Source organism: Bactrocera dorsalis, chromosome 4 (assembly GCF_023373825.1).
Source record: "Bactrocera dorsalis isolate Fly_Bdor chromosome 4, ASM2337382v1, whole genome shotgun sequence".
NCBI classification, from domain to species: domain Eukaryota; kingdom Metazoa; phylum Arthropoda; class Insecta; order Diptera; family Tephritidae; genus Bactrocera; species Bactrocera dorsalis.
Window position 1 is genome coordinate 61653546 of NC_064306.1, and position 27682 is coordinate 61681227.

The 27682-nt window shown below is 34.3% G+C and overlaps 1 protein-coding gene across 11 annotated transcripts in view; it reads right to left on the reverse strand.

The window, feature by feature from the left end:
• The window catches only part of LOC105229811 (uncharacterized), a 212483-nt gene that overhangs the window by 88054 nt on the left and 96747 nt on the right, over window positions 1-27682 (reverse strand). For all 11 annotated transcript variants that reach the window (XM_049454218.1, XM_049454227.1, XM_049454221.1 and 8 more), the window contains one exon: window positions 17443-17491. The gene's annotated coding sequence lies outside the window, so the exon portion shown is untranslated. The remainder of the gene's footprint in view (window positions 1-17442; window positions 17492-27682) is intronic.

Sequence of the window (27682 nt, forward strand, 5' to 3'; positions counted from 1 at the left end):
AGCGCCATCCACCTATAACAAAGATCACACTGATTGCTGACAGTGTCGCCGGCGCGCCATTGAATTAAACTCATATTTGGCAATAACAAAGTTCCAGCCACTGTCATAGCTTCAGTCGCGTCGCAGCTTGACTGCTGGAGCTGAAAGCCAACCCTCACATCGCTCGCTTTGGCGCAGGACTAGCAGCCACACGGCGACGAGACGTCTTTGTTGCTCATATTTGCTTATTTATTAATTTATTTTATGGTTGTTTTTCATTTCAACCGTCTGTGCTAATATTGTTTTTCTGATTCGCTTTCATTTTTATGGCTCAGTTAGCAGAAGCATTCATATGCGACACAAACACACACACATAACTATTGCAGAAAGCACACAGATTAATGTGGCAAACAATAAAATCTGCTAGCAAATAGTGTTATGCATGTGTATGAGCTTGTGGATTGAGGGTAAATACTACCACACTCACACTCTGCCACATACCTATAAAAATTTTTCTCTGCATGCATGTAAGTATGTATCTTTGTTTGTATGTGTATGCCTTCGCATTTGTGTTTACGCTTTTGTGGCTGCTTGTGGTCTTTCCACTTGATTGTTGTGTACTATAAGTGTCATTACTATAATAATTTCAAATAATTTCTGAGAATGAAACTGTTTTGATTGATTCCCCACTTTGAGTTGTGCGATTTTATACGAAACGTTAGCGAAAGAAACGTCCGCCGCAGTGAGCGCAATTGGCTTTGTGCGTGCAAATAGAAGTGACGTCGAAGCGCATTTGCTTTTGACAGTTATTTGACTAGTGTAGGCGGTGAGAGATAAGCTAATAATATAATGTGTGTCTCTAGAAGAAAATTATTTTAAATAGATAAATATTGATTTATTTGCAGTACAAAGAAGTATATATAAATGATATATATCTTCCCCAAGATGTAAAAAAGAAAAATAGTTAGTAAATATTAAATAGTTAGTATATAATTACGGAATATTCAAGAATGATTAGTCACTAGCTAGAGCTTTTTTCGAAGAAAGATTATGTACCATAATTTGTTCCTGCACGAAGAGCACAAACTCTTTATCTTATTAGACAAAGCGGGATACCTGAAAAACTTCCTCACAAGCATACTTCTAGAGCTTCAATTGTGAACTAAGAGGCAGTTTCAAGTCTACTTCACATATTTACATATAATAAATATTTATTATAACTAATTTTGCTTTTGAGCCAAAATACCTTGAGTATTCATTATAAACCGTTGTATCACTGTGGACTAAAAATAGTAAGACTTTTTTATTTAAATTATATATTTTAGTAATTTATAAAAGATTTTTTTCTAGATTGGTATGCCTGTCAGTGACATCTGCGCTAAATGTCACATCCTTGTCTGAAGTACATAAAATGCATTCGCCGATTTATACCATGAGTAAAATTATTCAACAATGAAGCTCCTTTTAATTTTTTTGTGCGGAATCAAATTTCTTGTGCCGAAACGCTCAGAGTGTTGTCTTTGGTGATTATTGTTTGTTTGGTACACATTTTTCAAAGAAGACGGCCATCAACATGAACCGATGATCAACACATCAATGAAATGAGGGAATTGGTGCATGAAAATCGACGATTAACAGTCAGAGATCTTACTAGTATCGTTGGGATATCGAAAGGATCAATGAAAAGCATTTTAAAAGATCATTTGAGCATAGGGAAAGTGAAAACACGATTGGTTCCAAAATCACAAAAAACGGCGTCGCGTTTACGTTTGTAAAGCAATGTTTTCTGACTACCAGGATGTCAAGAAACGTGTTATTACTGGCGATCAGTCTTAGATCTATGTTTATGAACCGGAAACAGACGGTCAATCGGCCGAATATCGTGGCAAAAGTGAGCCGAAGCCAAAAAAACCATGTGAAAGCAAGTCAAAACTCAAGGGTAGTTGGCAGTTTTTTTCGATTATCGAGGTGCGGTGTACGACGAATTCCTTCCGATCGACCAAACTATCAAGAAGGGATATTTGAGTGCTATGCGCCGGTTGCGCGAAGCTATGCGTAAGAAGAGGCCGGAATTATGGGGCGATAATTTTTGGATTTTGCACCACGATAACGTACCATCGCATACCGCTTTGATTCTTCGTAAGTTTTTCGCCAAGCTTTCAACCAATATCGTGTCGCAACCACCGTATTCGCCACATTAAGCTCGGTGCGAATTCTGGGTATTCATACCGCTTCAAGGAAACCGTTTCGAATCAATTGAGAACATACACGTGAATCGCTACGCGCATAGAAATCTATTCTGGAAATTGTTTTAACAACTGTTTTGAGGATACGAAAAAACCATGGTATAAGTATGTTGTGGGCAGTTGTGGGTAAATAAGCATTTTAAAATTATGTAGAAATTCTTACTATTTTTGCTTATGGTAGTGAGTCAATAATGGACGTGAGTCCCTCAATACTAAAAAGAGGATTATTTGTATAATTTGCACTAGAGGCAAACGTAAAATACTGACATAAAAACCACAGTGGCTCAAGATATTTCAAATCTGTTATACAAATACTCACGTCAAGAAAAGGAGATTATATCATTTTTATACTTAAGAGAATTCAACTCCAGAAAAATATATATATTTATCAACAGTATTATAACAATAATATGATGACTGAAAAATATTATATGTAATAAATTAAATAGATAATAAAATGCTAATAATTTAGTTTTCTTTCTTTGTTTTCCCAATGGAAAAATGTTGAAAGATTATTGGGGAAATAAATGGAGAACATAGTCGAATGGAAGACTTGGCCAAGCCTATGAAGTAAACAAGATGCATAAGTTCTTAGAAAAAAGAAATCCTCATTAGGAACAAATGAAGTGGTAGATCATTCAAGTCATCAAACCGAAACCAAATAAACACAACAGATAACACCAGAAATTAACAGAAAAATGTGGACAAAACAGTTATGAAAGTATTTAGTAAATAGTAAATAAAAGGCAAAAAAAGTTAAATAAATGACAATAAATCCAGAATTCCAAATTCCACAAGTGAACCATAGAAGAGAGAAAACTTCACTATGCTGACCTAAACTTTGTTGGCGACTGAAAATTAAGTAGTACAATACAACACATCATGGCTTTTAAATTACGTAAGCGAATGTGTTGAAAAAACAGAGTGGTATTATTTATGCTATTGAGCAAAGAAATTGCGACATACAATTCTTCGTAAGTAAAATTTGCACTAATTCATCTAAAAGTCATCCACTTTGGAATATTCTATACATGAATATCTAACATACTTGACAATAAATTCCTACAGTTCCAAATTTGTACTAAGAAGTCTAAAACAAAATGAAAAATAAGAAAAATCGTTAACTTCGGTTCACTAAAGCTTCAGAAAAAAGTTAGTTTCCATATAAGAACTTGCTTTTGATTGTTAAAATTATATCGCAGCTATATGATGTAGTGGGCCGATCTGAGCAATTCCTTCATATATTGTAACGCTGCTGAGAACAATAATTCGTGCCAAAGTTCGTAAAGAAATCTTGTGAACTAAAAAAGTTTTTCATATAAGAACTTATGATGGTTCATTCGGTATCGATGGTGCAGCTTCTTGGTGGGAAAAGAGCATTTGAAAAATTTTAGACTAATATCTGCAGAACTGAGGTAACAGTTCGTGATTATACGGCCACATCGACATACTGACATGACAAAATCATTTCTGCACGTCATGCTGATCATGTATGTATATATTTTATAGGGTCTCTGGCGTTTCCTTCTGCGTGTCACAACTTCAACTTAATATGCGCTGTAGAGGCTTAGGTATACATTTGATTATAACATACTTGCTAATAAATTGTTTAAAGTTGAAAACTTAAATTCAAAATTCCGATAAAATAAAAATGTCTCCGTACGAAAATGTTCCTCATACGCCCTGTAAACTAGCAATCTCATTTTTACAACAGTACCCGCATTCAAGTCAGCTAATTCATTATAAATTCAACGCATGCAAATAAGCAAATATAATTTTATTAAATAATGAATGTCAAAAATTTAATAAAATTAAGATAATTGTGCATTTAAGGAGTTGAAGCACACTTTTGAGAATAAGAGAGTTTAATGCAATTACTCAGCTCACAACTCTGACTACTTAAGGCATGTACATAAGTGTAGTAAGAAAGCAATATATTATTCAAGATATCAAAAGAAATCGAGTGAGTATTTATCAGAAAATATCAAAGTCATATCAAAGCAATTAAAGTAAATTAGTTCAAATAGTTCGATAAAACTAATTACGCTCATTTAGTAATTAATTTCAAAAAATCACATTTAATTGTCAAATAAATAAACTTATTTATTCATAATTATTATATGCACAATGTCGTTATATCCGTAATTACTTAAATGCATACGATTACTATGTAATTATGTATATGTATGTATGCATATTTTTGCGTGGGCGTGTGCACGCGTGTCACTTTTGACAGCTTGCGCTGCCACCCGCCAGAATTACATTTTAATAATATGCATTAAAATTGATGACTGTATTTTTTTTTTCAATTGTTCGCCGCCAGCGCTGTCATTTAATCGACCAAAGCCGTTAATCCACTGACCTTTGACCACGTGCAGTGACCTCCAAATTGACTGTGAATCGATTACGGATTAGTATTGTCAATAAATTGGTAGATAATGTGTAATATTCACATTTCAAAATATTTATCTTCATTAAAGTGTGTAATTATGTATATATGTATGTGTATTTGTTTGTGTTTGTAGGTGAGCAGTCAGCGTATCGATTTGTTAAGTTAATTGCCTATTAAGTGTTGAATCGATCGAAGGTAATCAAGTTGCTCCCAATGGAACTGCTAGTAGTGTCAATATGTATGTGTGTGTACGAAAATTTTATGAAAATATTTTTGTAATATCTAATATTAATTAAAGTTTTCTACGATAAACTTTGAGCTCTTTAGGTGAGCCACCATAATTTGGAATTATGTTCGAAAAGTGCTCTTTTGTTTTTAATATTTAAGAAGAGTATCAAAGAGAGAGAAACAGAGAGAGGGAGAGTGTTGTTGTTTGTTGTCAAGTCTTATCAAAATCCTTATACTATCATTAACATGAGCTCCTCAGGATACCAAAGCTACAATATCCTAAATTGATCCAAAATATTTCTTACAAGAACTTGACTTTGATCGGTCAGTTTGTATAGCAGTTATATTCTATAGTGACTTGATGGGAACAATTTCTACGAAGATTTAAATATATATTTCGGGATCCCGAGAATTTTCGGGACTAAATAAAGATGTGCCCTTTGCTATAAGTTACGGAGTTTATTCTCCATAAAATTAATTTTAACTTCGTTTTCCGAGATTTTGAAAAACTAATTTCGGGATTTCGAAAGGTTTATATGGTAGTTATGTACATATTATAGTGCTCGATAGGTACAATTCCTTCGAGGATTGAAGTGTTAATTTCGGGATCCCGAAAATTGTCGGGACTAAACAAAGCTGAGCCTTATGCTATAAATTACGAAGTTTATACTCGATAAATTAATTTCAACTTCGATTTTTGCGATTTTGAAAAAAAAATCATTTCGGGATCCCGAAATTTCTCAGAACAAATGTGATATTGTGAATGCCTCCAAAATCAAAAACGTAAAATTTAAGAACATAGATAATGATTTTTTTATTACGACAGCGTGACCAACATAGCTACGGGAGCCGGTTCCTCACTGCCTAAAATCAGGATATGGAAACTAACAAAACATTCTCTACAATAACTTAGTTTTGAATTAGCATGGTAACTGATTGCTATTGTGACTCGAACTGAACAATTAATTCGCAGATTGAAATATTAATTTCGGGATCCCGAAAATTTTCGGGATTAAACAAAATTGAGCCTTATGCTATAAGTTATGGAGTTTATACTCGATAAAATTAATTTCAACTTCGATTTTCGGGATTTTGAAAAACTAATTTCGGGATCCCGAAAATGTTCAAAACAAATGATATACATATGTAAAATGTATGCTATCAAAATCGAAAACATAAATTGTGTGAATAAAGGTTTCCCCACTACCTAAAATCAGGAAAGGGAAACGAGCATGTATAACAATTAATGAAAAAACTCTTCGGTTGGGGGATTTGATTACCCAGGACGTTATTTAAATGATTAAAATGATTCGGCATTCAGAAATACCCACACGATTTGTGGAAAAATCAGTAGGAAAACCATCTTTTAGAAAATAGTCCGTCATTGAGCAACTATTATTTAATAACTTGTATCATGTTGTCAAAATTGTATGGAAGAAGTTGACGTGGAAACATCCAGGCAGTTTCCTTTTCATGGTTCAGCTTTTGTAACACGTAACAGTTTGTGGTTGAAACATCTCGACAGTAACACCTTCGGCATACCAGGTGTACAATTTATTATTATCTAAAACACTTATTAGGGTTTATATGAAACTAGCTCTTCAAAATGAGAAAACTTTCCATGGTATGACCGACAGCAAAGATACCCGTGTAAGCCCAACTACCTCCAAAAAGATTATGTAATTGATCAGCTGGTCTAATTTATACAACCAATTCTAGGTACAACAAAAATTTCTTATACTCGTATGTCCTATGATAGACGATCCAAACATAAAGCTTCTTTTTATAGCCCTAATATGCGTCCAATCCACTGAGCGGATGGGGTTTTAATCTACTGTCATAATTAAGACGTAACATTTTAGTACAATTTTATGCCACCAAACTCGTTAAGCAAGTCGGCACAAACATTGTGGCAGCAACATTGTGAGTCAAGCATAAAAAAGATTGTTGATTGACACGCTTAATTCTTGTCAAAATCATCTCACCTATTTCGTGCTCAACCTACGGACGTGTCTTCCACACACTACCAACACTCTTTTCTTTTATTTTTTGTTTACACACTGGTGACTTTGTTGCTCCGATGCAGTGTCCGTTGCTTGCGGCCATTAATCAAAAAATATGGTACAGAAGACATGCGAAATTTATGTGAAGCCATTTATGTCATGGCTCGGCCATTTCGGCAACCAATCTTTCACGTTGTTGCGCTCAAGTCAGCTACCAAATTTTCATATAATTCATTACCCAACAAGCGAGGAGCGAGAGCTTAGCGCGCGGTTGCTCATGTGTCGGTTGGATGTCGTGTGTGGGGACTCACGTATGGCAAACAAAAATTATTATGGAGTCATCGTAAAAGTGCCTATTGGTCTCATAAATATTATGTTTAAAGCAAATCGTGCAAGCAAATTCAGGAAAAATTGCATTTTAGGCAAAAAATAAATGAGTTGCTGGCGAGTTATTGAGATATATATTTGGGATAAACGAATTCGGTATGATTAACGGTGTATTTTGCAAATTGCTTACGAAGAAATACGATATAAAAGGATACATACATTCATTGATGAAAGTGCTGTAGATATGTGCAATAAAATAACAATTTTTCTTTAAGGGGGTACAAGATTTAAGCAAGTTTGCATTTAAAATTTATAATTATTTAAGAGCATGAAAGGTTGCCACTTTAATTCACTTATAATTAAGAAATTTCTTACGACGGAAATGCTTTTAAATAAAACGTCGAATATCGGTGCCCAAAGTTAAATTTATTATTCAAAAAAATATTATACGGAGTTGGCACCTGTTTTATTAAAATTCAAGAAAAAGCGCTTTAAAATGTCCAAAAGTGCTATTTACTAAAAAAAATATTTTACAGAGTTGCCACCTGTTTTTAATAAAAAATATTTATGCAATAATACTTTAGAAATTCGTAATAAAATGTGGTTTGAAATATTTTAGGTTTTCTAGATCCAAATTTTTGTTTTAGTTTTAGTTTTGAATAGTTTGGCAACGCTCACCAGACAGACACATGTATGTCATATGTACCAAAAATGAATTATTAATGTAAAAAGTTGATTATTAGAGAGTATTTGGACAAGAAATTTCATACGGTGAAAAAGCTTTCAAATAAAACGAGAAATATCGGCGTCCACAGTACACTGTGTTTGTAAAACAAAGATTAAACAGGGTTGCCACCTGTTTTTAATAACAAATTATTAAAGTAAAAAATATTTAGAATGTTCAGAATTATACTTTATTTCCCAAAACTATTTTACGGAGTTGCCACATGTTTATAATAAAAAATATTTAAGCAATAATACTTTAAAAATTCGTAATAAAATTTGGATAGAAATATTTTAGTTTTTCCAGGACTAAATTTGTTTATTGTATTTGGATAGTATGGCAACCTTATCATGATTTATTTTCCAAAATGGTGTTCATACCAAAAATAAATTATTAATGTAAAGAGGTAATTATTAAAGAATATTTTCACAAAAAATTTTTTCTTGGTGTTGCCACCTGTTTTTCATTTAAAAATAATTTTTTAAATGTTGCCATGGAAAATTGCTACAAACATATATTTTTTTGTTTCAAAGTTAAAATTTCGCTAGAATAGAGAAAGTCATTGAATTTCTCCTTCTAAGAGCAGGTAAGAGAGGGTTGAATGCGAACTCTTTCCATAATAATAAAATAGTGCCAAATATATACATAAGTATATGACGACGACAATACAAATTTATTGTAGTTAAAATAGTTTTTTTTTTTAATAATAAAAAAATTTTAACACAATTTTCTTTTATTAGAAAGAGCTTTGGATAGATTAATCAAATTTCCTCAAAACAGAAAATCTCATTCACTTTACCTTCATATTATTACCAAAAATATTTCAGCAATCAAAAATGTCTCCGAAAAGTGAGTTGAATGACAGCAATTTATAATCGTTTAAAACGTTTGTGATATTTTCCACAAGAAAATCATTAAAAACCTTTTTCATACAGACAAATACTGCTTTTAATAAAATAAAGCAATTTTCCTGGCATTTTTGATTTAAGAACGGAAACCAAAACAAATGCCGATATTCACTCGACAAACAATAGCAACTAAAGCATATATGGTTAATAAATTTCAAGAGCTTTGCTCATGCTAAACAGCATCCATTGGCAAATAAATAAAACAACAAAGGCGAATGTGCAAACCGAAGTGAGGCGAAGTGAGTAACAAAGCCGGTGGGATTAAGCAGAAAATTAAATAAGAATGACTCAACAGGAAGGAAAAAATATGAACGGAGACAAAAAAAAAAATTAAAAAATACATACATATATCAAGTATACACACATATATTTGTAAAAATAGTCAAGCCACAAATACATTTAAATCTATGGACTGAAATCCTAAGCTTAATATTAACGAATTTATAAATTTTCACAAGCAACCTTGTATGGACCTTTGAGATTTTCTAATTTAAATTGAAAAGAGGCTTTCCACTTCGGTATAAGCAAGCATTTGAGATAGATTAATTTCATTTCAAAGAAAGAACGATTTTTAAGCTTTCTTTTTATTACTTTATTTTTAAAGCTTGAAGGATCACTTTTCTACTATTGAGTTAAGCATGCAGCTCTTTCAGACAGATCAACTTTTACCTAATACTTATAATACTACTTATCGAATAATAACACAGGAAGAATGACTGGTAGGAATAACTCTTAGGAAGAGTATGAACTCGAAGTGAATTCGAAAGTACTTAATACTCAGAAGAAGTCCAAAGTTCTTAGGATAGGTTATGTTAAATAGTCGATCCATATAGGGATCTCATTAGTATAGCTTATAGCGCCGGACTTGTTATGTTTTCTAAAAGTCTTTAAAATTTAACCAACTCTCATGAACCGACGAAGCGCTTAAAGCCGTTCAGAAATTTGTGGAGCAGGCTGTTTTAGCTACGTCTCCTGCTCCGATGAAGATATGACAGCCGTGATGTTTCCACCTCAGCCGTGAAATAGCTGGAAGAGATAGTGCCTAGTTGTTTCCATCTCACCTTCTTACAGCATGAATGCTTATTGGAAAATGTCCAGTAAGAACTCGGCGATTGCGGCAATATGAACCTTGTTAAGAGCAAGCAGTTCTGTAGATCACATACGTCTAATTCTAGACCCAAGAGTCCGCAAAGCAAGCGAAAACTCTTTAGGTTCAGTGCTAGAACGCAAGATGTGAACGAGGTAAGGTTTCCCACTCTTGTTAGGCATTGGCTTTGCAGTTCCCAACCATGCAACGGCATTCTAAACTTTAAACGGATTTTGCCAGAAACGATGTTTTCAGAGTTTTCTTCTTTTTCTTTAATGGAGTAGACACCGCTCACATGGTTTTCAGAGCCAATGAGCACAATTTTTCATGTTTTTGGAATCTTCCTTCCCTGTTAGATATAGCCCTTCGAATCTGGTTTTTGGATACAGTCAAATTTTGGATTTCAGAAAATTTTAAGTAAAAGTATTTGCCACCGTCAACCACCCTTTTTTCAGAGGGCCCTGGAGCTCGTCTATAGGAACATGAGAATACAAAATTTTTAAAAATGAATCGCCGTTTGCTAAAGTAAATGAAATTCTTTAAGTGAACATTATTTGTATTTATTTATTATCTATGCCTTTTCAAAAAAGAAAATCACGAAAAAAAGTTTGAATTTTTTCTGACTTTCAAATAGATACAACCGCTTAAGGTCGCTATGGAGAGCACTTATTAATGCCAACGTTTCGTTAAATTAGAAAAGACAATGTATGCGTCTGTCTGCCCAAGAGCATTGACCCAAATAAATGTAAAAGTTTAAGTTTGGCTGAGAAGGAGAGAGAGAGTGAAAGAGAGAGAGGAAGTTTTACGCAGTATGGCTTGGTATATTGCCTAGACCACCATAAAAGGGCCGAGTTAATAACATAAGACAGCAAAAAAATGTGTGTTAGAAATACAAAAATTGTACGTCCTTACCCAAAGTACAGTTACACATTTATACACTGTTACATTCTAAGAACAACGAATAGTAAATCATTCAAATTTAAGGGATCAAGCGGCAGCACAAATAAGTAATAAGCAAATGTCTGCAAAAATAGTATGAACAAAAATACTCACATACTCATAAGTATACTCCATAACAGTACTACTTTGTAAGTAATAAATTCTCAAATATGACTGCATAAAATAATTGCAGCGTTCCGGCTAGTCGTGCTGTGAAAGCAAATTGCTCTTTGTTTTACTTTGAAAACTTTGCCATTAACTATGTAAGACAACAACCATAAATACAGTTATACATACGTACTACATTTCGGTCATAAGCGATTTGTTTCACGAAATTAATCCATTACATCGGATAAATGCGGCGAAACTTTTATAGTCTATTATTAAGCATGACTAATTTGCTTATGTCTTCATGTCTAAGACGCTCGCATATGTGCCACTACTTCTATTTGCGACTAACTTTCGGCACACGCTACGCTTGCGGAGCTAATAAAATTATACGCCCACATACATATGTATTGTATAACTACTACTCGGTTTGACTTGATAGCCCTGTAGGGATTTGATTTTTTTATGATATGAAACTAAAATCTAACAAGTGTGGGTGGGATTAGTTCGAAAAAAGTTGAAGATTATATGTAATTGGCAAGATTTGGAGGCGTGTGGAATATTCCGAGATGTTAGCAGAGCTCTATAGAAAAAAGGTTGCTCGATCTATATAGGTCGATCTATATATGATACAGTCAAATTTTCGTACGGAATCATTTTGAGCTCAGAGAAGTATCTTAGTTTTTTTGTCATATCTATCCAAACCAAGGTTCGATCACAACCCTATATATCCAAACGTATTGAAGTTTGCAATACCAGCACATGTTAAGATTTTTCATGTAGCCACTGATGTATATGGTACAAAGTCAATTGGAAGGACTAATACCTTTAAATTTTTTTAGGGGCTTAAAGATAATAAAAAGATCAGTGCCTTCAAAGCTTCGATCAAGTTTTTTTATATTATTGTATATAATATTTGATCAAATTTGAGTCGGACTGATACTGTATATTTTATATTCGTGTGAAGTTTGACTTCTTTGTGTCAATCAGCAGATACAAAATCCCGGTGGTACGCTTGCCCCAAATGGGATACAGCCGTCTGCAGCTAGTGGATACAGTGAAATATCAGGAAGCTTTAATGGAAGCAGAATATCGAAGACAGAATAAAAAAGGCATCAATTTCCTTATACTACTGTGGAGTCTCTGACTGAATGTGGTTCTCTGGCTCTACGACATGTTCTATGGAGCTCTTATGTGGTGGAGTGCTCTAGAAAAAAACCACACTTGGAAGCCGAGGTTGCAGCCATTAAGATAGCAGTGGATTTACTACTCCGGAGTGCAGCCTCCTTCAGAGAAGTGACCATCCACTCAGATAGCAGAGCGCCGATACTAGCCTTGAACTCATTAATAGTGTGTTCAGGGTTGGTCAAGGAGTGCCCAGCCTCGCTATCAATAGCATCAAGTGTATTTGTGATAAGACTAATATGGACTAAGCGGACTGGCAGGAAATTACAAGACTGATAAACTAGCAAGGAAAGGCATCCTAGAACCGCTATCAGTAGAATGAAAGCGGGTCGGTGCTCCCATATCCTCTTATGTGTGGAAAGCTGGGCTTTTGGCGCAAGATCGATTGCAATAGATCTAGTGATCTCCTTGCCTTCAGTAAGGCCAGCCTCTCCCTAGTTTTAAGATTATAACAGGCCATTGCTCTCTTGGCGTTCATGCTGTAAGGTTGGGAATCTTACCAGATGAATCTACAGAAGCTGTATAGCAGAAAATGAGGTGGAAGCAACACAACATTCGCTTTATCACAGTCCCGCGTTTGGGAAACCAAGACTTAAGACTTCGCGATCTCTCTAGATCAGCTATATAACATAAATCGGTCAATTAGTGGCATCAGAGTTATAGCATCATGTTTTGTAGATCAACTCAACACATTTTGGTTAAAATTTTGGGTATAAAACAGGTCAATGGTAGACTCCTACCAATTAGACTATAAAAAGTAAAAAATTTATATGCATATGTCTACTTGTAGATATTTAATCGACGAACATGTTATAAATTTAGCTGAGTCTCGGTGGAGTCAATCTCTGACTTGCTCAATAAGCCAAGAAACGTAGCAGGGATAGTATAAGGGTCGCATATATCAACTATTAAGACTCAAAAGAAATTACACAAGACCTCTAGTAGGAGTGGTAATAGTTCACTGTCTAAATTAATGACAAGCCAGTGGACTGGGAACACCATACAATAGCTATATAGTCGAAGCTATTAAGTGGTAGCAGATTTGGAGGTTAAAGAGCTTCTTCTATGCGAATAAAAGCTTTAAAAAAAAAGAGAATCTCAAGTATCGGTAGAGGGTTTTTTGATGATGTTTTGGAGGTTCCACAAATAAACCATTTTATATTGATAAACTTCAATAGAAGCATGGACATAATAGAGTGGGGATATTAGTTCCATTGATGAACAGCACGGACCAGTTCAGATAGGACATAATAGAGTGAGGAGGTATTACTCACGCTGATTTCATAATGATCCCACTAAAGTTTTAGGTGTATAGTCAGACATCCATCTTCCATCTTCAAATTGTATATCTAGACAAAAGTATTCTAAAGATGAACAACATGTTGCAGGAATTTAATAGTCCAACAATAAAAAGTGGATCATTTATAAAAATGTAGAAAAAATGTATCTGCATCAGTTAAAAAAAGAATAAAGAAATGAAACCCTTAAATTTTATTTCCAACAGGGCATGTAGCCTCTGCGGCCACAAAGAGCTATACAACATACCAAACATAACCCATCAAAAGCACTTGCTGCGTAATCCTTCGGTAGGTCCAGCATTTAAAGCATTAGATTTTGCAACATAATAAAATATAACAATAACAACAATGCGTCGGAGTGAAGCGCCAAAGTGGATTTTCTTTTATGTGAGTGGCATTAAGCAGGCGCGGCAACAACTTCGCTCGTTACGCAGAAAAACAAAATCAAGCAAGGCTCAAATGCTTAAGTATTTCTCATACAAATGTTAGCACAAACACTTTTATAAAGATACATATATAATGTATATATGTTTGTATGCTTGTGTGTTTGTGTGTGCACATTCTGCTTTTCAGGCATTATACTTTTGCTACACGTTCGCCGTCTCGAAAGTGTTAAACAAACTTGTGGCAAAGTTTCCAGCGGCATAAACTTTATTTGCATTGGCAAACGTGCGTTTGAGCGCCACCCACACACACACAGCCACCCACACATATATACACGAGCGCTAACAAATACATATGCGAATCAGCGCAACAAAAACAGCAAGAACGCGCGCTTTTGCATTTGTATTGCGAAATTCGATAACTCAAATGTAGTTTGTCACATGCCACTCGAGTGAACAGCAACAACAACAACGGCTATAACAGCAACAACCAACGACTAGCTCGCATTTTTGGCGAATTTATTTACTCTTTTGTGCCATTCCGTTTGCCTTTTGCCGTTATCCGTTTTGGGCCTTGTTTTGCCGCTGAGCGCGGGTCAATTGATAAGATGAACTTTGACCTTATAACGTGCGCCTGTGCCCTTGTTTTGCCTGGCAGTTTTTGCTCGTTTTGCCGATTGCACAAAATATTTGCGTATCTGTTGCATATGCACACACATACCTTTGTATGAATGTGTATGTGTTTGTATTTGTATGTATTTATTCATATCCGTGGGAATAACAATTGTTCAACAACAACCTGAATTTACATGCGTATATAAATGCGTTGGAAAAAATTTAATTAACGCACAATGTTGTTCTTCGATTACATTCAATATTTTTTCGAAAAATAAATAAATATTTTTGTGAATTTCCTTTGAATGGTTTTATATCAATATTTAAATATTTACAAGGGCTCCACTTTATTGCAAGTGGGCGTATACAATTGAGCGCGTGCATATTTAGTTTCAATATCTGAGTTGATTGTTGTACAATTTGTATGTATAACAACGGTGTTAGTTGCAGAAGGGAAGTTGAGTTTTTAACGATAGAGGAATAATTTGAATAGCTGGCAACTCTGCTTAAAACAACTTCAGTGAAAAGAATTTCATAACCACATTTCACATTGTAAAAACTCGCTACTTTTTCATTTTATATTATACAATAAATTTATTTTAAACAGGTGGCAACACTTACACAAATATTTTCATATACAATTTAAGAACACTTAAAAATTATTTTCGACTTTACAGTCTATTTATTGAATTAAAATGTTTAAACAGGTGGCAACACTTATGCAAAATATCCTAAGTTAAAAATCTGCTTGCTCTATTTAATTTGGTGAAAGTTCTATAATAATTAATTTGATTAAAAATAAATCAACTATAACTTTTAAACAGGTGGCAACTCTTATGAAAAACTATGTTTAAAACGGAAGGTTTATTAAAATATCTGCAGCTTTTAGAGTTTTTGAGTATTTTTTTAAATATTTTTTGGAGAAGGATAAAGAGGTAGAGAAGAGATCATGACGACTTTACTTGTCGTGGGGGTCTAGAAAGAACCCGGTCAGCAATCTGATGGTTCCAAACCAAGAGTTAAGGGTACTCCTAGTGAATCTTCACAAAAGTAAGATCGCCTCTGCTGAGCTACTTCTCAAGTTAGAGAAGAGAGGCTAGCTGCATTGCACCATGAATTACATCCGGGAGCATGGTATCTGGGCTAAAGTCACAAAACTAGACAACATACAACCCGAGCGTGGTCATCAAGGTAACAACAACGATATTGGTAACAAAAAATATATATTCTCATATTGAATTCAGTCTTTCCAAAAATGACCAGACGTTTGTGGCAGTGAAGGGTGCCAAGGATGAGTTTTTACTCCTTGCATTCTGTTATATACCACTCGATTGCAAGGCGCCAACGGGAGACCTCCAAAGGCTGGCGGCTACATGCAGCAGAAAAAAGCAGGCGTTGGTGGTGGGCACCATCTTACGATTTGGGGTAGCCCTGATATCAATCAGCGAATTGAGTCCCTACTCAATTTTTTTTTACATAGTAGTCTAATGGTAGCTAATCGAGATGAGGAACCCATCTACATACTACCCACTTCCAGAAACGTTCTTGACATAACATTATACACAAGTAGAGATACATTGGTAGAAAACTGGAGAGTGCTAAGCATTCCGTGGGTTTCTGACCTTTGGTACATCTACTTCTTCTTTACTGCAAAGATCATAACGGGTTAAGGGAAATCCCAGGAATACAAACTGAGATCTCTGCACGCAGACACTATTAGGCAAAAAACTTAGACCTTGCACATCATGAACTTGAAAAGGGTGTGACTATTTTTACCAACGCCCTAAATACAGCTCTTCACTACGCATGCCCTACGCTGCGACATAAGCACAAAACGAGACCCCAAACGAGTAAAGAGCTTGGGTCTTGCAGACGCAAAGTACGACAATGATTCAACAGGGTAAAGCTAGCAGAAAGCGAGGTCTATTGAAACAAATGTAAAGATCTTCTTAGGGACTATAAGAAGTTGGTGCGCAGGACACAACAATGAAGTGTGTTTTACGTAGGATCCTACTGTCAAACAGCTTAAATCTACGGTGCTCAGAAGACACAGACACAGTGAGAAATCCTGGAAGAATTTTTGTAATGGCTTTGAAAAGACCCAAGAGGTGGGCAACCTTGGAAAATATTATCCGAAAGCACCGCTTCGCCCGGTATAATTCCCAAAATTAACGGAGAGGGGACTGACAACTACAAGGACTCTTTGGAAGACCTAGTTAGTGCGCACCTTCCAAGCTGTAAGTCCTAGCTATGAAGAGAGTAATGCGGTAAATTTTCTCGAACACATCTATACGGAGAACAAAATGGAGTAGGCAATCAGCTCATTCGACCCATACAAATTTCCCGGTATGAACGGAATCATTCCAGAATATGCTCTGTCCATCCGTTCCATGGCTAAAGGCGATTTTTAGGGAATTCATGAAATTCAGCTATGTGCGTCCCTCATGGAGAGAGGCTAGGGCAGTTTATATACCGAAAACAGATAGAAAGAACCAAACCTATTCAAAGAGTTTATGCCCATAAGCTTAATTTTCTCTTTGCTGAAAACGCTAGAGAAAATCTTACACATGCATATTAGACTCCTAGAACTTTGTGCAATACGCGGCGCTCATATACGAATTCTCAATATACATATGTATATGTATGTACATATCGTCACTTGAAATGCAAAATAACGTATCATCAAAAAATTCGAAATTGAGTGTCTTATTGACTACGCTTCACTACTTCAAATTATATACATAATATTAAATATGTTCAACATTTTCTGGTTCTGCGGTCATATATAAACCAGTTTTAACCAATATTAATATTTTGTTTCACTCATGTTCCATTTTATTCCGTGTTTCATTCATGCCACTGTAAATTTCTGAAAATGTTGTTACGTTATTTTGCATTTCAGGTGACGATATGCTTAATTTTAGAAAAAATCCTTTAAAAAAATATTACAATTTTCTATTTTTAATTATAATCATTTATTCAAAAATATATCAAAATTAAAATCTTTCACCACTACTTACCTTGACCAAGGGAAATGAACGTTTTAAGCACTCAGCACTACTGAAGTACCTGAAAAATAAGCAAAATGTGAATTTAAATACATTTTCTTTTTCACATAAACTGTCAAAAGGACATTCTAATATTAGTAGTTTGAATTAAAAAAATAATAATTTAATTTAAGCTTTATTTTTCTATTTAGAATAAATAAGGCATGAGTTGCACATGTCGTATAAGTAACTTTAGAGAGTTAGCACATATGAGTGCACCGTGTCGTATGAGTAACTTTTTTAATAAGTAGGCTGTATAGGTCGTATGAGCAACTTTATTTAACGTGTGAGTAACTGATAAGGGACTGCCCTCAATATATGTATATGCTTTCTTTGAACATTTTTCTTCAAAGCCATAAACAATTTTCTTCAGTTTTCTTTCGTAATTTTAAAAAAACTAAGCCTATAAAAAACTCGATAGTAGGGGAGCCCGGAGTGCTAAATTTGCAGTTACTGGAGCGTCATGGAGACTTACTAGATTGTCAAGATAACGTTTAAAAAAAAAGAAAGTCTAGATGAAGTTTTCCATTTTAGTGGGGAGAAGAGCGGGAAATTGGTGTCAAAAATGTAAAAAAAAACAGTCACATGAAAATACTCAAGCGCGTCAGTCATTTATGGTATATACGCGCATTGTATTTCTGATAGTCGATATATATTAATCTGACAATCAAGTCAGGGTTGAAGGCCGTAATGAGAGGTTAAAAAAAAAAAAAAAAATAAGTTACTCGAGCGCGTCAGATTTTCTAAGCGAATGTTAATGAACCTCTAAAAGGTGTACCATTTAATATTCTGACAATTTCGACGTGGACAAAAGTCATTTATTGATTTTAAAACTTGTAAAAAAAAATGGTGACCTTGAGATACTCGAGCGCGTCAGATTTTTATACAGTGGGATGAACTTGATGTCAGAGTCTTCCCAAAAGATAATCTGACAATTATATAGAGGCATATCGTTAATCTGACGATTTAAAAGTGGAAGAATTCTGTTTGGTTCTTGTTTTTGTTACAGGATGTAATAAAAACAGTGTATACATATACATACATATGTATACGTATACAATATTATATGTATTATGTATATTGTATACATATACATATGTATATGTATAGAAAATTGAATAATTTATTAATATGAAAATAGATCTAAATATTAATAAAAAAAATTTAGAGTTTGTGGAATAAACTTTTTTTTTCATACGTTTCTTCGCCACAGTAAACACATTTGACACTAACGTCACTCATTTTTACAATGGATGTAAAACTGATCGCTGTAAACGAACGAAACAAACAAAAGTGTCAAGCGTTTACTAACAACAACCACGCTATGGTGATTAGTACGCTTGACCTTTTATCGACGATTTTACCTGTATCGCCCCACGGAAATTGTCAGATTATATGATTTTCGTGATTCTGACAGAATTACCTTTAAAATGAAAAAAAAATCTATCGCGCTCGAGTATTTCAAGGTGACGTTTTTTTTTACAGATTTGTCACCCTGCTATTTCTCTAAGCCACCCTCAAACTGTCAGAATATTGAAATATACACTCGTCTTCATGCATTTAACATACCATCTCTTAATCTGACGCGCTCGAGTTTCCCGAAGGATCGATTTTTTTTCTCTAATCTGACGAACCCCCCCCAACGCACGCCTCCATATTAAGGGCTCATATTTGGTAGGGGTACATAAAAGGGTGCAATGTTTCTCCCCATATAGTTTTCTGACACGCTTAAGTAACTGCAAAAATCCCCTCTTGGGCTCCCCTACTACGATTTACTTCGAATAAATACTGAGGTGATAATTAATGAACTCCATTCATCAATCATCATTATGGATTACTATTCAAATATTCACAATTCACAATAATATCGAACGCATGACAGGCGTCTATGAATAACTTTTTTAAAAAGCAGGTAGTACGAGTCGTCTTCTCATACTTACTTTCTTCTTTACGAGGTGTGCTCAAAAAGTATCGCGAATCGTATCTATATAACCACAAAGTAAGCACGGCATCATATGTAGTAAGACCACCAGATAAGTACCAGTAAGTCAAAAAGGTCAGGTTAACAGAGTATACGTTTATAACGATGATATAAACAATTATATAACCATTCTACTAAAGGCACTTTTATAGTCTCAACGTTTGTTCCAAACTTTTATATTCATAATATTGCACCCTGAAAATCGAAACAATATTTTGTGGGATGAAATTATTTCACCAAGCTTTGAACCATCAGTGAAATACTTCGCCATGCGTCAGCCCAAGCTGCATAACTGGGCTATGGTTAAAGCCAAAAAATCTATAATAATTATAATAATCAATAATTGAAATTAATCGATGATAATAACAGTCAAAATTAAAAATAATCGATTATAATTTCAGTCGATAAAAAAATACTTGTTAAATACTTTTAGCTTTCCTGAAGAGGAAAAATCAAAAAAATTATAATAATAATTATCAATAATAGAAATGAGTCGATGATAATAATAATCAAAATTAAAAGTAATTGATAATAATATCAGTCCACTAAAAAATACTTCTTAAATACTCTTAAGTTTCCTGAAGAGAAAAAATCAAGCTGTAGCACGTCTGGGAGCGTTTATCATAATTGATAATAGAAACTAATCGATGGTAATAATAATCGAAATGTAAAACAATCTATAACATTAACAATCGATAAAAATAATAATTGAGTCACCAATTCCAAAGCATAGGCAAACCACAAATCTCCGCAAGTATACAGTGAACCAATTGCCCTTCAATGCTAAAATATCAGCTCAAAAAATCTTGCTTCCGCGTTAATGCATAAGACTCATTGAGCAAGTTTTTTTTAATCACATTTATTTTACCTGACACACACACACACCCAACGTTACGTAATTCATTTTACTCATTTCAGTTCCCTTGGCAAAAGCAATCAAGCAAATGCATTATGAAAATATTATGAGTAAGCCGTGCGGACAGTGCGTATACGTAACATTTTTTTAGAGGTTAGGCTGATGGGCGTACATGAGTGCAGGGCGACACATATGTATGTATGTGCATAAATATACATGTTTATAGGTATATATGAACACAGGAACTGTGTTATGCATGCTATGTTTTAGACACACACACACGTACACATTAAACAAAAAAACCCTTTAACCCTGCGGCTGCCAGCGCTGCAGCAGCGCAAAACTTTGAAAAAAGAAACCATTGTTTGTTTGTATTTGCCACGTGTGAGTACACATTCTCGCACAGTGTATGTGTAAATATGTGCTTTGTTTGTATGTAAGCACAGCACCCTTTAGCTAAATGTTCGTGCAAAGCAAATGTTGATGGCATTTTGTGGTTATGTGCACTCATTCATTCATTTATTCAGTTCCACATACATATATATACATACATATGTATGTACAGGTGCTGTCAAGTGAATACAAGTATCAGTATTTATGTTTACCTTTTTTGTTTGTATGTATCTTATATCACAACTCACGCTCATACAATAGACAACACTCGCTGTGGAATGTGATCATTGCGAGTGAGTAAAGGCGTCAAATACTATTTACTTTGTGTGCAAATAGAAATTAGTATTTTGCAAAACCGTTACACGTGCAACTTCAGCATAGAAATTCATTTGCGCTCACACTGTTGCGCTTTTTCATTTTCATCTATACATTTTCCCATTCACCTTTAGAGCTAATTTGCGCCATTGTGTGAGGGAAGAAAGCAAGAAAAACCACAATAGGTTCCACTATTTATTGTTGTTGTGCATAGTTTTTTTCCTGGTCGTTGAGGTGGTGTGCCTGTGTCAGTTGGACACACACGCACGCTTCATCACCCAACATGCACATACGAACACACACGCATATATAAGTATATCCATTCACTCATCCATTTTTCCAGAGAATTTCATGGCTTGCCTTTTTATGTTTTCCCGCTTTTTGCTCTTTTCGCCATATAACTGTTATATATGGGTTAGTGAATTTGTAGTGACATTCTTTTACACACACTGTTGACCTGATTAATGCCTTCGGTTGTAGTGGTTATCCCAACTCAAACAATAGCCAAGCGTGTTTTGTATTTTTTAGAATTTTTGTTCTGTTTACGTTTATCTTTAGTGTTCGTACCAATTTGCTGTTGCCCCAGAGCTTCTAGCAATTTTTTCTACTTAATAGTAAGAGTATCTGAATGCACACACGAGTATATAAGTATATGTATGTTAACTAAATATCCGTCACTTTTGACATTCCATCTGCACCTAAATTATCAGTTCCAACGTGGTTTATAGCTTCAAAATAATTTTGAGCTTAAGTGCTTAGTTTAAAACGGTATGTTTTACTCACCACACTGTCCTTAAGGTTAAGAGTTATAGTTAAAAATTTTTGGTGGCAACCATCAACTAGCAAACATGCGAGAATGGATTAAATGCTTGGATGGAAATGAGGCCAGGCTGCACTTTTTAAGAATATAAAAAAATGAGTACTACAACAACAAAAAAGGGATTCTAGAGATATCTCACTCATACATATGTATGTATGTATATGTATTTGTGCGGCTACTTAAAGTACCAACAAAAACGGCAGGTTACCATTCATTTAAAAAATTTGGGTAATAAATCTTATAAAATAAACAGACACTGAGTTATTAGTGTGGAAGAAAACGAGATTTAGGAAAGTTTATGGTCAAAAATATTAAATAATTGTTAAATTAAAAAAAAAATTGCAAAATATTTTTGAGCAATGTTGCTAACTGTTTAATGTTTACTGAATTTAATTACAGAAATACATACAATTTTACAAATTAGTTATTAAATTAAATAGTTTTAAGAAATATTGAAATTTTTTTGAACAGTGTTGCCAATTATCTAAAAAAGTTAAGTCAAGAAATTTTGTAAAATAAAGTAACACCACAATGCCGACGGCGAAATAACGTTAGAAATATTAATACATAGCTCCAACAAGTTTAAATAGAGTTGCCACCTGTTTACAAAATGTATCCAATTACAAAATATACTGAGTTATTTGTATGGAAGCAAGGGATTTAGGTGAGTTTATGGTCAAAAATATTAAAAGATTGAAAAAAATGTTAAGCAAGGACGCCACCTATTTAATTTTTAACTCAATTAAATTGTAGAAATAGATGAAATTTTACAAATTAGTTAGCAAACTAAAATTTTTTGAAATATTGAAATATTAATTTTGAACAGTGTTGCCAGTTATTTGAAAATGTTAAGTCAAGAAATTCAGTAAAATAAAGTAAAACTACGTTGCCGGCGTCGAAATAAAGTTAGAAAAACTAATAGCTGAAAAATTTTTTTAAGAGAGTTGCCATCTATTTCAAAATAAAAATAATAACAAAACGAACTTCAAATAAATGGACGAAACTTATGAAGCATAAGTAGCCTAAGAACTCAAAATATTCATGAAAATGTGAAAAAGTTGCCAACTGTTTAAAAGTTTAACCCAACTAAAAATTGTGCAACTATTTACAAATTCAAAGTCAAGCAATTGATAGTATAATGCTGTATTAATTCACTCAAGATGTTTAGAAAAGCTAACAGGTGAAATATTTTTTGATTGGGGTTGCCACCTATTAGAAAAAATTTTATTGAAAAATAATTTGCAAATTTTTAGTAAGCGCTTCATAATTGAGAAGTTAAATACAGCTTAAAAATACTTATCTGAAGAGTTGCCACTTGTTTAAAATTTGTAATCGGTTATATTGAAAATTTAATTAATTATAACAATTCGGGCACTATGCTTAAAATACATAAAAAAATTTGTGTTGAAGAATTTTTGGACCACGATTAAAAATAGATATACAAAATATACAAATATATGTATATTTTTATACAGAAACGTCAGTTGGCTCGAGGACATGTAAATTTCTTTTACAAGTTGAATATTCAAAACTTAGGAACCTTCTCCGTATTCTATATAAAGATTTAATTTCATCATATGGTTCACGTTTTGTATGATCATTTTTTGAATAATTTAGGTTCTCTTAAAACCAGCCACTTTTGTTCTACCAAATATTCAGAACCAGTTGACAGTTTTAAAAGTTGGATCCTTATACTGTGTTAGCTGCCGATCTAAAAGTTTATTGACCTTCGAAACATCGTTTTTGACCTATGTTGAAAAATAACAATTTTAATAATTCAACATTTCTGGACTATACCATAAAATTCTTCGATATACAAGTATAAGTTCTCTTATGGTTAGTATTTTCTCCTCTTGCTGGGATCTCTTTGATGTAACTAAGAACAGCCATACTATAGCAAAATGGGTTCTACTGAACTTTTACTATGAAATTTTACGCCACTCGAAATGTAAGATTACATGTCAACAGTATTATCATTAGAGTCATTTTAGAAAACTCTCAGCTTTGTTTTCTAAAATAAGATATTACTATTTGTATTACGTATGCTCTATACTATTCCAGCACTTTATACTATAAATAAATAACTGCCATCTTCATCATATCTTCCTTACCACCTCTTAGCAAAACCATAGGTATTTTGAAAGCATATTTCATAATTACCATAAATAATACCCAAAATTCTTCACACCTTTCACTATCCTCTTCAATGTCACCAAATCACATCAAAGCAAATAAGTCTTCATTTGTTCACCTACATGCATTGAGCCAACAAATTTCTTCCGCTTGGCGGGATTTAAGGAAGCCGACCTGTACGAGTGACTCTGAGTGCATAAATTTTACGCCGAAACTAAACACATACTCGTACATATCACGTGGTAGGTGTACCGTTAAACATGACAAAGGTAAATTCCTAGAAAAGCAAAGCACAACACAATGACAAAATTGATATCGCCTACCGATTTACATTCCGCTGCAGGCTTCCACATAATGCCATATAACAAAGGTTGGCAGTGACAACTGTATGTATGTGAATGGTTGCCAGTGGCAGACATCAAATGAAGTTGCAAGCTATATGGGTATGATATATTTTTAGATATATAAAGGGTTTAATATTCGTAAGTACATACAGCTCAAGTCTTGAGGTTTTAAAATGTGCAGGTCTGAGAGTATAATAATCGATGATAGATATCAATTATTTTCAAAATATTTCAAGCGTAGATAACAATTTTTACTCGATAGTAGGAACTTGATGGGAATACTAACTGGTCACTGTCTGGTAGTGACACACGCCCGCTGAAAGGGACTGTCACATCGAGAAGATTGTAGGAATTGTCTAGAGCAAGGCAGCAGGAACAGCACCTACGTCCCTGTCTCGTATTGACAAGACTACACTGTAAGCATCTCTAGTCCCCACGGTATGATATAATGAAGGAGATTTCAATAGTGAGGCCGCAGAGTCTGTTAAAGTTCACGTTAAGGAGAGGTATCCAGGATGTATACTCCTATTGGATCTAGCAACTGAATTCCGTCTGGCATCGCTAAAGACCAAAACTGGTCTATGTATGTATGGCTTATTGGCCTACCAGATTAACCTAACCTAACATAACCTATATTTGACCTTCCTGTCATTATCAGTATCCACAAAGTTAAATAGAGCTTCAGATTCTCCATGTACATTGAATAACTAAAAAGGCTTTAAGTTGACAGACAGGCCTGCTGGAACGATCTGCTTCTCTTCTTCTTGATATTAACAAAGAACTTAATCCACCTCTGTTCTATTCAGTTCTAATCAATCAAAAATAACTTTACCTAAATATGAATAAAAATCGAAACTTTGAAACACCCTGTGTTCTTACATCACTAGAAAAAATATAATATAAGTCTCCACATTCCGTCATACACAGTTACATTTCCACCATATCCACGCGTTCTTGCCACCCACAACAAATGCAAATACAAATTTTTACATGTAAAGCTGTGTGTATGGTTGTACCAACCGAATGTATGTAAGTATGCGTGTACACTTGTAATGTCAGGGTAAATGTTTCTTCACCGCAATCGATTTATACACAAAGCTGACACTAAACCAATCGATTTTGACTTTAGCAACACCATTACACCTTGAAGCAGACATTGCGTCTATGTAGTCACGCTAAAGCCGACGTTCACGTTCACGTTGACGTTGACGCAGGCGCTGACGCAAACGCTGACGTTAACATTTCCAGTAAAAATAACAACAAAACAAAACATTTTGTCGACAGCAACATTTCAATGAGTATTTCTTTTGTGTCGGAGAATGTAGTGGAAATATTGAAATTTATGGTTAGATACTGTGCTGTGTGAGTGTGTGTGTAGGTGTGCATAGTTTTGGCATATAAACCGAAGTAGAGCTATATTTGTATATATATAAATTTAAGCAGTATCAATTTATTGTGATTACAGTAATGAAAATGTTGTCTTCATCGATGACTCTAATTACTTGAAAATGAAATTCTAGGCGGCTTAAAGTTACCGAGTTCTGTCCATCAAAGGAAATATAGGTAATTGTTGTCATAGGCTTCATCACGTTATCTTTTAAAAAATTCAGTGAATTAGGTATTATACCGATAAAGCCACTTAAAATTCCTGGTTTGAACAATATGCATATTTTTCAGCTTATTTTCGTTTGAATTGCTATGAATCACGATATTCAATACTTAATGATCCGAAAGGTTCGGTTGATGGACACCGTCGAAATACTTTGGTCTGTTATATGGTGTTTAGATGTATGGCCATAAAATTAAAGAAGGTAACTTCAACACTGAATCCACCCTGAAACACAAAAAAATCACCTAGATTATTTGGCTGTCAGTAAATCGAATGCTTATAAAATAAAATTGGCTTAAGCCTGAGATATTCGCTGATATCGCAGTCTGTAAAAACTGATCCAGCATAGAAGTTCAACGAAAAATAACCTCATAAGCCATATAAAATGCATGAACGACTCGCTTTCGCTTACTATCCTCGAACAATGAATTATATTTTTATTGAAATTGCATTACTAGCTATACAAAGGGGATAATTTCCTTAACTTTCATATATACATGAACATAGTACGAGTACATAGATTTAGTAATTTTCAGTTTTATCAAAAACACAAGATTGCAAATCCTACTAGACCTTCGTATACGGTCGACAGATCGTTGAAAACATGCCTCATTCTGGGCGACCTTCGGCCTCTTCAGCTGATGAAAATATTAAAAAAGTGTAGGATATGGTGCTTGAAAATCATTAGGCAAGTGTTAGAGAGATGGCCAGAGAGCCCCGCATCTCTGGCAAGTCCGTTCGAATGATTTTGGTGGATATGAAACGCGTTTTTTGCTCGACTCATCGATTTTTTAGGAAACTTATCCGTAGGCGAAATTAATGTTTGAAACCATAAGATATTAGTTCGGAGAGAGATGAATACAGAGAAAAAGAGATGATAAAATTTTTTGGAAATTTTAAAGGTAAAAACCTAGATCTGGACAATGAGAGTGCCAGAGTTGACGAAAGTTCTAAGCATAATGGTTTTATAAACTAAGCGCTTGCAGGATTTGGAAATAACCAAAATATTAGAAGAAGGCGTGTTTCGTAATAACCATTTCGTAGACGATTTTCAGTTTAGAGAAAGTATGATTGGGGATTCGTTGCATTGTTTTGAGTTCAATATTCATCATACTCCGCATATATTCTGCATTTTGCTGATTTTATCTTACCAAGTTTCTGAAGGTGGGCTATTAAAGTCACATACCCTATATTCTTTGTGATCTCTTAACTAAAAGTAGCAGCTTTTTGGTGTGTTTGGGGTATGCCCTGTATTGCTAGTGTTCCAAGACCTAAAATATTTTTCTGGAGTCCATGTCCTCCACAAAAACTTGAAGCAACTAAATAATCTATGACAATTTAAGAGAACTACAAGGAACTGAAGGCAGTTGAATTGAACTGCATTCTCGGCTGTCGACAAGTGGGCTAACACCTTAGTCTTATCAGAAGAACTTTCGCATAAGCAACGTTGCTCAAAAAGTTAAATGGTTTGATGCTTTGCCGGCGGATTTTTTACCTACGAATCAAAAAAGAGAACCATGAAAGGAACCGGTTTTGCTACGTACGCTCCATTGAAGATATAAAACTGGGTAACCATAAATTGGTATACATAGAAGATAGAAAATAATTGAGGTCTTGAACTTGTCTGTTGTGCTCTCTCCTATATCACTATATTAGGAGCTTGACTTCATAAGCTGAGATTGCTTTTAATGTCGCTTAACTAACGATGAATTGCATTGCTGATTGATTTCTGCATACTGTCTTATATTAAAGACTTCTGCTT